At 34.6% G+C, this 12715-nt stretch overlaps 1 protein-coding gene across 1 annotated transcript in view; it reads left to right on the top strand.

Annotated features, from left to right (window-relative positions):
- Positions 1-7680: 7680 nt before the first annotated feature.
- The window catches only part of TENM2 (teneurin transmembrane protein 2), a 1153031-nt gene continuing 1147996 nt past the window's right edge, over positions 7681-12715 (top strand). Inside the window, exon 1 of the mRNA XM_039247655.1 lies at positions 7681-7788. The gene's annotated coding sequence lies outside the window, so the exon portion shown is untranslated. The remainder of the gene's footprint in view (positions 7789-12715) is intronic.

The raw sequence follows: 12715 nt of genomic DNA on the forward strand, positions 1-12715 counted from the left end.
TTTTAGGAAATCCACAAGTATAATTATTTCTGTATGACATTTGGTATATGGAATCTTTAATTTTCAAAATATTGCAAACACATGTTATTTCCTGTTTCTCTCCCTCCTTTTCCAATCTCTTATTTTGAGGTACTGAACATAGAATAAATCTCTTCCAATTTTAATGACCTGTATTGAGTTGATGTATACGTGTTTGTGTGCATGAATGTGCATGGGTACACACCTCTGTATAAGTACAGTTAACAGAAGGGAGAAATGTGAACTATTTTTTAAAGAAATGCAATTTCCTATTTTTAGTCAACCCCAAGTAAAAGATAGCGATGGCTGATAATGTGATGGCAAATAGATGTCAACTGGCAGTTATTTTTAATGGAAATATATGAATCAGTTATGAATTTTAGTAAACTGATCATTTCAAACTGCGTGCTGATAAAGCAGATTTAAAGGTGCTTCAAAAGTTTTTGTATGCCAATGGGATGGATTGCTGTGTTGATTCTGTTATTTTTTTTTTTCTTTTCTGCAAAAAATTTCCTACTTGTCTTTACTGTGAAAATTTATCACAGACCAGCACTGGTCATTGTCCATGTATTTGGCAACCAAATTCATTAAAATTGAGTGCCCCAAGGTTTTTCCTTTGGTTTCTTTTGTAGTTTTATAGTTTTTGGTGGAATGCTATGGCTATTTGTATTTTATGGTTATTCAGCATCCCAGACCATGCTCTCACCAGTGATGACTGTTGATATAAAGTTTTAGGTGGTTGGCTTACTTGATCACTTGTTTATGTGCTTCCTTGAGTAACCCTCCCTGAGCGGTGAGGATATAGGACCATGAGTGAGCAGGAAGAGGCTCAACTGTTCCCACAGCAGGGAGTGAGTATGATGAATAACCAAGTAACCCTTGGAGGGTATTGTGGGTGATAGCTGATATGAACAATTAAACAGTTGACTCATGAACAGACATCAGGTATGATGATTACTGTATCACAAAACCGACAGAGTAGGTTGGAGCATCAGTTAAGAGATGGCTACCATGACCAAAGGTCAGACTCTTCTTTATGATTTCAAAAGCATTCTTATTCCATGGGTTAGTTCCCCTCTGTACATAATTAAAAAGAGATGGTGATAATTATACACATCTCCTTATATGTTTCCATGCAAATACAATGCCCCAGGATGTTTCAGTATAAATCAAATCTCAAGCAATGTCTTTGGGCAAGTTTTTGTTTTTTCTTTATGAGCTAAAATTTCTCAAAAGGACCCATGTACATTCCTCAAAGTAAAAGAAATAATTAGCAAGGGATTCACAGTTTCTAGTGAGATACAAGTTTCTGCTTATACCAATTTATCCTGAAAAACAGTCTATTGTATCCTCAAACTATTCAGCAAATAAAAACAGTCCTTATATGATCTGGTACTCTTTCTCTTGTACTCTGGGCTTCCATATGAGTCCTATTATATACTTCAGCCAAAGCAAATAAACCTCAACTGGCTATGAATTAATTATAATTAGTGACCAATTTAATGTTTTCTTTTGCCTTTCTTTTTATGTCTCCCTCTGAAACATGCTAGGCTGTAATACACAATTATAAGTTCAAGTTGAAGTGATTCTGTATAAAATTGGCCTCATATTCATTCATTCAGAAAATGAGCAGGGACAGAGTGCATATTTTATAAAACCCCAGTAATTTTTGTATCAGATAACCCTTAAGCAAAATAAGATTTGACCTCTTCAAAATTGCTTAATGAATTGGTATTACATGGAGTATCTTTTTAAACTTCTGTAATTTTTTTTCCTTTTATTGAAACCTTCAAACATAAGCTTTGGACCACAGATCCTGCATTTGAATGTTGAAAATATGACTGTGTTTTGATTGGTGTAGTGCATCTTTATGATAGAAACCATTTATTTTGAGCAAAATTATGCCTGAATATGACAGATTATTGTGGAAATCTCTGCGTGAGAGATAAAATGTTTTAAATTAATTGAAATGTTATCCTAAAGAGTGAAAATTCAAAGATTCCATATAGTGAGAAAAGAAAACTTCTTTGGCCTGAAATGGCTTTGGAGGGACTAAAACCTACTGTAAAAATAGAGATAAGTTATTTTAAATTTATTCTAAGCATACCTTTTTGTTACTATAGGGCTGCTGATAATTTCTTTGTGATGTTGGTCAGGGCCACCAAAGATAATACTCTGCTAATTAATCCCTAACATATATTTGACAGTTCTGTAATCTGTTTGTCACAGCCACAGTGGGCCTTCAGATCCTTAGGGAGACTTTGGGGACCTCCGGATGTTTTGAAATGTTTTCTCTTGGCGCCTCCTAAGATCCAACTTAGCTAGCTTGGGGATATCAGTGAATTTCAAATAGCATTTGTGATGAGGCCGCTCTCTTGATCCAGTGTACAAATTTGCCATTAGAAGCAAATAAAATATGAGCTCCTCGTTCCTCTCCCAAAGCCAGAGGAACACATCCGCAACCCCAGCAGTAGGTTTGGAACAACAGGTCGGCTTCATGATCCCCTAGTGATAGAAGTGAGATGTACTGAACAACCATAACTTTATGAGAAAGATTTCTTTGCATAAAGCAGTGTTAGGGGCGCCTGGGTGGCTTAGTCGGTTAAGCCTCTGACTTTCGCTTGGGTCATGATCTCGCGGTTCGTGGGTTCGAGCCCCGCGCCGGGCTCTGCTGACTGCCAGCTCAGAGCCTGGAGCCTGTTTCAGAGTCTGTGACTCCCTCTCTCTCTGACCCTCCCCTGCTCACGCTGTCTCTCTCTCTCTCCTAGAAATAAATAAAACATTAAAAAAAAAAAAGCAGTGTTGTATATTAGTCTAGTGGATTTAAGGATTTAATAGCTTTGTAATAATGTAACTTTTCATGTCTTTCTGATGCATGTTACTAGATGGCAAAATTTTAGGGGTTGGCATGCACCTTATACTTTAATGCAGCTTCCTTGGCCTCTTTCATGGGTCCTTGAACAGAATTAGCACCTGACTATCAGCATACAAACATGAATACAAAGACTTGTTTTCCTTATTAATCGTTATTGTCATCTAGAAAAGGGCCAATGGAAATATAATGCAAATCACATGTGTTATTTGAAATTTGCTAGTAGGCACATTAAAAGCAGTCAAAAGAAGCTGATGAACTTAATTTTCTTAATACATTTAATTAAACTCAATATATCAAATAATATCCCAGTATACAAATATTACTGAGATAGTTTACTTTTTTATATTAGATCTGGAAAATCACGTATGTGTTTTACATTTACACACTGTCAGTGCAGACTATCCACATTTTACGTGCTCAATAGCCAATAGCCACATAGCTGATGGCTACTCCATTGGACTCTATAAACCTAGAAGTTGAAGTGGTTTCTGATAGTTGGGAACCACTCGATTAAATATTGGTCAAATAAGTAAGTAAGTGATACTAGCTAACCGATTTTAGTATGTCCAGATCAAATGATAATTTTCAATGTTATAAAACTATCTTATTGCTGGTCTAAATGCCTTATTATCAAATTTCCTAATTAAGGAATAGAGGAATCTTTTATTTGGCTGTAGAATATTCCTTTTTTTTTTTTTTTTTAATAAGGCTACAGTTCCTAAATAGTTATATCAACAGTAGAAAAATCAGAGTGGCTTGAGTATGCTGTAACTCATTCATTCTAACTCATCATTTCATTTCCTGCTTTGTGGAATGAAACTCACATGCTCAGATTTTTAAGTCTCTGAAATCTTTATTTTTATTCATTAGTAAGAAGTCAATCAATTTGCATTTACTAATTTCCCATTTCTCACACTGTACCATCACTCTCTATGTCTAAAGAAAAGATTGTTAATATTTCTTTTAAGCCTATAAACTTAATTTCCATTAAGAGAAGAGAAATGGTAGTTTGGATGAAAATAACAACATCTTGCAACTTTTATTCTTAATGTCTGGGTTTTATAGGTTTGTCTACATCACTTCATTTTGCAGTACTTCCTATTGTATGAAATAGGTAGACAGGTATGTGCTTAAATTTTCTGATTTGTATGTTTAATGATAGAAAAGCCCATCTAAAAGATACAAAGTAAGACATTCCTAAATTATTTGTCAGATGTCAGTAATATTTAGTTAATTTAAATAGCTCATTTTATAATACTTTCAAATAGGGTATTTAAATTCTCAAATTTTTGATAAACATTAAATGAAAAGTTAAAATGATTTGATTCAGTCAAAAAAGGACACAGATTAACTGCCTCAGTAATCTAGAAGTTTCATTTCTAGTATAGGAAAGGGCTTGGAATAAAAACAGATGGCTGGCATTGTCCTATTTCTGCATAGTTTTGTCTATTCCAGGTGAATTTATTTATAGAGAGATACCCAGAATGATGTCCACCAAAATCTAAGCAGCAGTTATCACCGGCTAGTGTACTTTTGAATGATTTTACTCTGTTTTTATTTAACTATACAAATTTTTTAGAATAATACCACAAAAATATTTGAAAATACAGGTTTCATTGTAGTTATATAAAAATCCCATGTGTAAAATCTAACAGAAATGCACATTTCAGAAAAGAAAACTAAGTTTTTTGTTGGTTTTATTATAATTTATCAACATATTTAAGTTCAATCAATACATGTCTTGTAAGATCTATTGTAATATAAATGAAAGCCTAATAAACAGTAATATTGACATTAAATATATGCCTTAAAGCATGTATCATTTGTTACTAAATATTTGATGAGTGACATAAACTGATCAAAAATCATTTCCATTTATCCATTTGACAAATATCCATAATACATATAACAAAATAGGAGTTGAGTTTCCTATGTTAGGAATTAGTGGATTTTGATGTAATTCTATTTTAAAATAAAAATAAATAATAATAATAGCTAACATTTATTATGGAACACTCATTAAGTGAATTATGTATGCATTCTTTATAATAACCCTATGAGTTAGATAATGTTATTATTCCTATTCTATCTAAGATTCTAAGAATGCAGAAGATTAAAATTTTTCTTGGGCTGCATGGCCATTCAGTGTTTTCGTCACATGTTAAACACAGCAGTTTAACTGTGGAGCCTAGCAAGTTTATCATTTCACTGTACTGAATATACTATGTATTCTGACCATACCTGTTTTTATTTTATGTGCCAGCAGCAAGCTTTTAAATTTATAATTAACATGATATAAAATAACAAAGCAAGTACCAGATCTCTTGCCTAAAATGTATAGCTGTGTTATTGCTAGATTGCCTTGCTATTATAGAGAGAGGAAAGTGAGTGATGGGCATTGAAGAGGGCACTTGTTGGGATGAGCACTAGGTGTTGTATGGAAAACAATTTGACAATAAATTATATTAAAACAACAACAACTAAAAGAGAACTCTTAACTAAATATGTAATCTAGTTGAGACAAGTATCTGACTCAAGTGCAGGTTCATCTAATGTTCCAAAGATGAAGGTCAATGATTTGCCCAAGGCTAGGCAGCTCGTCAATGAAAAGGCATGGAAGCTTCCTGTGTTCATACTATTGAGGCTTACTTGTATGATTTTGTACTATTCATGATTATGAATGTAACTTTTAGATTCAACCCATTGGTGAATCTTCTTCAAAATATTCTTACAATTTTATTTAGTAATAAAATTATTAAATTGTGGCTTTTTATAACATTAAAAACTAATATTCTGGAGAGATTAAAGGATCAGAACTGCACAAGTGAGTAAATAGACTTGATTATAAGGACACCTAATTATTACAAGGTAGGATATAATTAAGTGCTAAAGTTACACGATGAAAAGACAGTAAAGGCTGTAGAGTTTCTAAGGAAGAAATCAAAGAACCATATTGCTTTGCTGGGCTCTGATTGCCAAATTGGAAACTTGAAAAAAAATAATAAAAACAAAACAACTTTACATAAAGTCTTACAATTCTGTCTGGTCTTGTCAGTTTGTCTTTTAAAGGCATCGTCTTGATTAGAAAATTCTGTATCATTCCCTTATAGTCAGATTATCAAGCTACCAAAATAAGGAAGAGAGCACAAGAAGGAAACGAGAAATTGTGGTTAACATTTGTTGTATACCCATGGTGTGTCAGAAAGGCTTCTTTCCTTATTATTTCCTCTGCTCCCATTTTACAGTTAAGAAGACTGAGGCTGGGGGGGGGGCTGAGAAACCTAGTATAAGGTTGATGAGTGAGAGAGTCACAGTTCAAACTCAGCTCTGCTGTAATTTAAATTCCATACTCTCCATTGCACTGTACGAGCCAGCCCTCTTACTGTCCGCAAGATCAGTATGCTAGCACCTAATATTTATTCCACATTTCCAGGAGTCTTTGAGGACAGAGAGGCTTTCAGAGTGGTTAGGAAGGATAGAGTCATCAGTCTGAAAATATTGCTTGCCCTTATGAGGAGGGGATCCAGGAGTGTGGTATCCAGCTGTAACCTTATATGGGAGCTGGAGATAGGCTTAGCCAGACGGAGGCTCCAGCTCACCAGAGGACCATTCTACCCTGCCTTAGAAATGCTGGTTTAGGAAAGGCTCCTTTGTTTTACAGGTGGGAAGACACATTTGATGTCCAAGATGAGAATGACTTGAGCAAAACTAAGTGATTAATGCTATTTATTTTCCATTGTTGCCATTCCTTCTTTGTTAACTTCTCATTCTTTTTTTTTTCCACTAACACCAATCCCTTTGTGAACTTAAGAAATCACTCTTTGCCTCCCTCATAGCCCCAGTTCTACTGGCCAGGGGAGAAGAGAACATAATGAAAAGCAAACATCTTAGTGTGGATTCATTTAATTATGTGGACTTTTTTTGGGGGGGAGGAGGAGATGTTTGTATTTTTCAAAAGAGTTCATCATTAGAAGGTGACCTCAAAATCTCTGTTGATGACATTCCAGGTATAGCATTGGGGTGTTGGTAACAACAATGACAACAGTGACAGATGATGTGTATTAACCTGGTAATGTGTGCCAACCACTGTACTAAGTGCTTTTGATGGATTTTTATGTTTACTCATCACAGCATTTCTGTGAAATAGGTGCTATTATATCCCCATTTTACATGATGAAAGCTTAGGTTGTTTGCCCAAAGCAAGGTGTATTGGAGTCAGGGGATTTTCCTATTATGTAATATTACTCCTGCATTCTATTGACCGTGGTACTAATTAGCAAGTATTTGGATTTAAAAGTTGGCAAGGTAATGCTCCGATTGTATGGATGAGTAAACTGTATAGTTGAAGATGAAATAATTCATTTGTGAATGTGAAGAGCAAGCTTCAAATCTGTATATTGCTAGAAAGATGTGCTTAAACTATTCTCCCATTGCAATACTATGTATTTCAGCGTTTATATCATAAACAGCATCACATTTGAAGGATAATGAATGGATATAGTATTGTGGTAATTTTGTCTTAACGATAATGGTATGCCATAGCCAAAATGACTGATTTAATTAATGGGTTTTATAACCATATTTTACATTTCTCTATTGAAAGATATTCTAAAGGGTAAGGTGTGCAATTTAGCTCATTTAGCACCTAATTCCACCTTTCCTACATTTTGAAGAGATATAGTATTTATTTGCATTTTTATTTTTTTTTGTTTTATGTGCTCATTTGAATCTCATCTTTTTTCTTTTTTCTTTTTTTTCTTTTCTTTTTTTTTTTTTAACAGTTACATCCAGCTTTTTATTGCCTAAGCCGACTGGGGCTTGCTTCGTCGCTTGGCTTTGCTGTGGAGCACTCCTGTAAAGCCAGCTGAATTGCACATTGAAGATCCGCCCTTTTGGTGAGTGGAATCATAGCTACAATTTTGTGTTTTGCTCTACCTCATGATGTTTGTATTGTTGACCAAAGTGCTTTTATACAGAGCACAAAATAGGGCTTTTCCAGCTCCGTGCAGGAAAACTGGCTTCTTTTTTTTCTCTTTCTTTCTTTTTTTCCTTATGGACAAAAGTAATTTGTACTGTCATTTTCTTTTTCTGAAATCTGCTATTGTGTCTCTCTCTCTTCCAACCCAATTGAATGACTACAGTTCTTCAGTCATGCATCTGCCTCCTCTACCTGGGTGTGCCCCCTTGGGTACCCCTCCTCATCCCCTGGCCTCTACAAATAATTTGGTCATTATACTTTTAATATTTGGTGTGTACACATGGGATAAAAGGTGATGGTTGTGGTCAGTTGGGCCACATAGCATTGCATTGAAAGAAAAACTTGGCCTCCTTGATCTGTTTAATGTTGTTAATCTATGCATGTAGTAAGACAACAAGCAAAAAGGAAACTAGCAAGCCTTTCTGATGTTCATAGTAAAATCCTCTCAGTTTTTATTGCTCCTGAACTGGTATTCTAAATATATTTCTACAGCATCTAGTGCCATATATCACAGGGCTTCCTAAGGCTTTTTCTTAGGCCTTCTGCATACATTTTTCTCTAGTCTTTTGCTTTTTCAGATCTTGCTTTTTATATTTTTATAGGTCACAGCTTACCAAGACAGTGCATTTTAGGGGTTGAGAAAATTAGAGGGTTATATGGGGATAATTAAAAATACATTTTGCGGGGCGCCTGGGTGGCTCAGTCAGTTGAGCATCCGACTTCGGCTCAGGTCATGATCACAGGGTTCCTGGGTTCGAGCCCCATGTTGGGCTCTGTGCTGACAGCTAGCTCAGAGCCTGGAGCCTGCTTCTGATTCTTGTCTCCCTCTCTCTCTGACTCTATACAACATGAGCAGGGGAGAGTCAGAGAGAGAGCGAGACACAAAAAAATCTATAAAACATATTTTATTTCAAAAAATAAATAAAACATTAAAAAATATATTTTGCAACTCTGATTTGTAGATGGATCATCTGACTTAGCTAAAACCTCAGTTATAGAATAATATTATTAATCTGAGTACATATGCAGATATGTTAGCCATGGATAAGATATGGGAAGAGTTATGATAGAGACTTATGAGTGATTAGATGGATAAAAGGAAAAGGTATCTGTATTAAATATTTTTTCTTCTTTTTTTATCCTTTTTTATTTCTAGCAGAAGATTTTCTTTGTTTGTGGGGGTTTTTTGTTTTTTGTTTTTGTTTTTGTTTTTTTTTTCCCTGTGAAAATGAGGCAGAAAGTAAAGGAAAGTTCTTAGGTGTCAAAGTGAGTGAGAATGGGTTTAAGAGCAAGGTTGATGATGTGAATACTTTCATGAAGGGGGTGTGCATAATGTAATAATCAGACAGCCTGGCTGGAACAGTCAGCTTTGAAAGTACTTACAGAGCAGATAATATTATGCTTTGATGGGAATCTCGTGTGGCTTTAATGAGAAGTAAAGTAGATGATGCAGTTAGGTACTTAACGTGGTACTTGAACACATAGTCAGAGATAAATGACTGTTATCTGCAGTTTTGGCTCCATTTTGTTGGTGAAGAAACTGAAGTCCAAGCAACTTGTCTGAAAACTACCTTTCTACCATGACTAGTTTTCCACGTTTTTTCTTCGTTTTTCCCATATGTTTTCTTGGTTATGTGGTCTGAGCTGAAGGAATCTTCTATTTGGGTAGTATGAACTTCTTTTTGGATTATACTGTTTTTGGATTCTGAGAAAAGCACTCAATGGGATAATGTTCAGTACACTTTAACTTTCTCTAAAGCATAGTTGTTCCTAGTGTCTTGGAAGTCAGATCCAAATGGTTGTATAAGGAAGGCTTGAATTTATTAGAGCACATCTCTGACTTCAATGAAGTAACACACAGATCAGGTGCTGTCCTTTTCTAGAAATATCCCTTGGTACCACTTTCTTTCTTGGAAATGTGGGTCCATCATTGTTTTGGTTCTTAAGGAAATATCACTGAGTGCTAAGGAAATCCATTATAAATGTAGAGCTGTCAATTTTGGCAGAAAAGGGAAGGGGTATGGTGAAACAGACCTAAGACTCTGACATACACTATGTAACCCATTTGTCTTCTCCCAGAACAAGTCATAGATCTGAACGCTGCAGAGTCAGAGGAGGTAGGTTAGGGGGAGCCAGACCTGGAAGAATAGAATCTACGACGAAGAATAAGGCCCATGTTTCAGGTTCCTAGAGGATTTTTTTTTATCTTGTTAGATTTAGTGATCATTCCCTATTTTTATCTTTCTTGCTTATCCTAATCTTATCATCTAAATTTAATTCTCTGACTCAGTTTCCAGGAAAAGATGGGTCTTTAGCACATTGTTGTCAGGGAAATAGGCAGAGGAAAATGAGGAGTATTCTATCAATGTAGGAAGAGAGAAAAAAGGCTATATGATTTTAGGAGCCACCTTGATAATAAAAGGAAATCTTAGAATGTCAGTGATTTGCCTAGCATTATGGCCTGGAAACTCATTGAGTTTTCTCAGTGCTCTCATTAGGTCTGGCCATCATTTAGTTAATTCACTATTATAACCACACATGTTTTGAATTCTGGCTAAATAATAATCCAGTCCATGAGACAGGGCTTGGCTTGCAGAAAACTGCTGTCAATTTTCTGAATTCTTTCATGCTAACTGTCTGGAACTGTAGTTTACATTCTGTTGAACCTATTTTCAAGAAATACCTACCTACTTCAAAAAGAACTCTGCAAGACTTCTGCCCTCTGCTGTTCAATTTAAAGTGTCATGTTCAGGGCGCCTGGGTGGCTTAGTCGGTTAAGCGTCCGACTTTCGCTTAGGTCATGATCTCGCGGTTCCCGGGTTCGGGCCCCGCGTCGGGCCCTGTGCTGACTGCCAGCTCAGAGCCTGGAGCCTGTTTCAGTCTGTGACTCCTTCTCTCTCTGACCCTCCCCTGCTCACGCTGTCTCTCTCTCTCTCTCTCCTAGAAATAAATAAAAAGAAAAAAAATTAAAAAAAAAAAGTGTCATGTTCAACCCTCAGAATAAATGAGAGTAGCTTAACTAGGAATTGGGTTTATAAACATAAACTAGTGTCTGCCCAAGTTTTTAGTTCTCATCCGTACTATCTCTGGATTTTTGTTTTCTTTTCACTCAGGCTTCTGACTGAAATTTTAAATGCTACTCTCTTTCCTCATAAGAGGAAATAAGTATATTTATTCTAATTTATATAATTAATTTACTAGATCATAGCTTATGAGGTCATATTCTTCATACTAAAGCATAGGCTTTCTCAAGAATAATCCTATATTTTTTCTTTTTCAAAATACTTTAGTTAGTGGATCAGCACCTTGAAAATTTCTATGCAACTTCTTTTGCTTAACTGGAATTAGTGTATAAAATGTTTTTTTTACCCCCTGTTGAATTCATAGAAAACATTAGATTTAAATGTAGATTCCCATAATTTTGGGACACTCATAACTACTTTCAACCAGAGTAGGATGAAATATAAGATGTGATTCTGTCATCACTAAAAATATGGGGATTTTTTTGGCTTTTTTTTTCACTATTTAAAAAATGAAGATAAAAGAAAAAACTTAAAGATCATGGGAAAAACCCTGATCTTTTGAAAGATTGCCATTGATAAGGGCTAAGTAGAACCAATAGTTTTCAGTTTCTGTTAGTATTAAATTGAAACCCTACTTTAGGAGAAATTTTGGGAAAATTAACAGACCTACATGAAGGCTGTGTTTTTGGCAACACATCCTGCAGTGGGTGACATGTGGATTTAATTCCCTATCAGTGGAATACAAGTTGACATTTTTCACTTTCCTTCCCATTTAAAGGCTTTGTAATAATCAGTATGTACTGAGTATATAAGTGACCTAGTCTCTTTAAAAATAAGATTAACTTTTTTTCTCTAGTTTAAAATTCTTTTTTGTGTAAGCCCTGAAACTATTAGCACCGTGTTGAAAGTATTACGTGGAGCTCTTTTTCTATTTCCTTTTCCTTTTTTGCCAGCATAGAAACACCCTTTAATACTCAACATCTAACCTTTAAGATGAGAGCATTTTGAAATTTTTTTTTCTACACTATATGACGGGGTTGTCTCTTAACATCGTGAGATTTACAGCAGGTTTTCTTTAAATATTCAAAATTCTCCAATATATAGTCATGCAACATTATATAATTCATAAAATATTTCCTTGGATATTTAAAGACTAAAATAAAACTTATATGACCAGAACAAATATATGATGTGTGTGTGGTGTTTTAATAAAACAATTATGAAGGGATAAAAAAGTAGATAGGAACAGTTATTAAATACATGCCATGTACTACATTTAATTTTTTCCCTCAATTTAAATTATTTTATTTAACATAAAAACAAACTCCTTTTTAATCCTGAAATCTGAGGTCCCAAGAAGTTAAATATCTTGCTCATGTTTGCATAGCTAAGAGGTAGAAAAGCTTTATTTTTTTAGTCCAGTCTATTATTCCAGATACTGATCCACTAATTGAAATATTTTGAATAAGCAAAAGTATGAGATTATTCTAAAGAAAGTCTAGGTTTTATTTTGAAGAATATGATATGATAAACTATGATCTAGTAAATTAATTACATCAATTTTTAAATTATGGAATTTTTGTAAAATCCCATTGTCACTTATACTGAGTCACTTATACTGTGAATAGCATGCTTATCGATATTTGCCAACTATCATTGGATGTAGATTTTGATTTTAAAGTCCTGGAGTACATAAATCAATGAGATATTTGTAATACCGAATAAGAAAAGTAATTATAAAATGCCATTTAAATTTTTGAGTAGCTCATTTGGAAAACTGAGTGGGAATATCTTTGAATAGCTTAGTTTACTATTACAAAA

The sequence above is a fragment of the Hyaena hyaena genome, unplaced genomic scaffold, assembly GCF_003009895.1.
Source record: "Hyaena hyaena isolate Hyena2069 unplaced genomic scaffold, ASM300989v1 scaffold_300, whole genome shotgun sequence".
Lineage (NCBI taxonomy): Eukaryota > Metazoa > Chordata > Mammalia > Carnivora > Hyaenidae > Hyaena > Hyaena hyaena.